This window comes from Mastomys coucha, unplaced genomic scaffold, assembly GCF_008632895.1.
Source record: "Mastomys coucha isolate ucsf_1 unplaced genomic scaffold, UCSF_Mcou_1 pScaffold16, whole genome shotgun sequence".
NCBI lineage: Eukaryota > Metazoa > Chordata > Mammalia > Rodentia > Muridae > Mastomys > Mastomys coucha.
This window is the reverse complement of record NW_022196898.1, coordinates 75,494,581-75,496,408: the sequence shown is the minus strand read 5'-3', so window position 1 is coordinate 75,496,408 and position 1,828 is coordinate 75,494,581. Positions and strand designations below refer to the sequence as shown.

General features: G+C 43.6%; 1 pseudogene; it reads left to right on the top strand.

Moving 5' to 3' along the window:
* Positions 1–436: 436 nt before the first annotated feature.
* LOC116093298 lies at positions 437–1,152 on the top strand (annotated as a pseudogene).
* The last annotated feature ends 676 nt before the right edge of the window (positions 1,153–1,828 follow it).

The window sequence follows — 1,828 nt, the reverse complement described above, 5'->3', positions numbered from 1 at the left end:
TAAGACCCATGGAGGACACATGATGTTTGGGGGGTATAAATAGGACTCAGTGGACAGTGTTGGAGGCTGAGTGCTTATAGATCTAGCTGTGCAACGCTTGTGGTCTCGTGTCTTCGCTGATCTTTGCTTCCCTGAGAGAGGCACCACAGAGACCTTCTCCTGGCGCTCCTCATGGTCCCTCTTGCTGCTGACTCGCCTGGCTGTCTCTGCTAGGTAGTGCCACTGCTGCTGATTTCTATTTACTATACCGACTCTACCGAACTAGACCACTGGTGTACCCATGAAGTGTTTGCAAGTGGATCGAGCTGCCGCTGCTGACCTGTGAACTGAACTGCAGATTTCCAGAGAGCCACAGACAGGAATTGCTCCAAAGAAACTTTCTAAACAGGTCCACTTTCTTTCCCACTACTTCTGGTGGGTGGGTGGGCTAACAGGGATGCTAGAGTATATAAGAACCATCATTAAAGATGGGTTTGGATGTCTCTTCCGGTTTCCTCGGCCCCCCCAGCCAGGAGCAGCAAAGTCTCACACGAGGGCGGTGCACGAAGTCCTGCACGGGAACCAGCGCAAGCGCCGCAAGTTCCTGGAGACGATGGAGCTGCAGATCAGCCAGAAGAACTACGACCCTCAGAAGGACAAATGCTTCTCAGGCACCGTCAGGCTTAAGCCCACCCCTGCCCCAAGTTCTCGGTGTGCGTCCTGGGGGACCAGCAGCACTGTGAGGAAGCCAAGGCCGTGGATATCCCCCGCATGGACATCAAGGCGCTTAAGAAGCTTAATAAGAACAAAAAGTTGGTTAAAAAGCTGGCAAAGAAGTATGATGCGTTCTTGGCCTCTGAGTCTCTAATCAAGAAGATCCTGAGAATCCTGGGCCCAGGCCTCAACAAGGCCGGCAAGTTCCCCTCCCTGCTGACATACAATGAAAACATGGTGGCCAAGGTAGACGAGGTCAAATCTACAATCAAGTTGCAGATGAAGAAGGTGCTATGCCTGGCTGTTGGTGTTCGCCACGTGGAGATGACGGATGATGAGCTGGTCTACAACATCCATCTGGCTGTCAATTTCTTGGTGTCCTTGCTCAAGAAAAACTGGAAAAACATCCGGGCTTTGTACATCAAGAGCACCATGGGCAAGCCCCAGTGTTTGTATTAGGATGCTCTAATAAACCTCTGTGCTACCACCTAAAAAAAAAGGGGGGTTGGAAAAACTTAAAGTTACATATATGCAGTATAATGTATGTAGAATAGTGTGAGTATACTCAGTATAATACATCCAGTATAGTTTGTATTCAGAATAGTGCACTCATATAGTATATACAGTATAATACACCCAGTATAATATATACAGTATAGTATAATCAGTATAATATATCCAGTACAGGGCATATAAAATATGCAATCCAGTATACCCATACAATCGATGCAGTATAGTGCATGTAGCACATGCATCCAAAATAGTATGAGCAGTGCAATATGCAGAGTATATATATACATATAATATATATATATTGCATATATATTGCATATATATATAATGTATATATATATGCATATAATATATGCAGAGTATAGTACATGCAATCTAATGTATAGTAGTGCATATGACTATAAATCCTTTCCAAATTATTTTTCAAGCCAGGAAGAAATCCAAGAAAAAGTATTCTTTATATTAAAATGAATGTCCTAAGCTATAAAGTCAGTTTCATGCCCCTAACTATCGAGAGTTATAAACAGGCCAGCCTTTGTGCAAAACATTGTTCTAGTATGGCATTCACTATACTGTGAAATCGATGAATACATTTATTCCTGCATAAGAAAAACTTAAAATT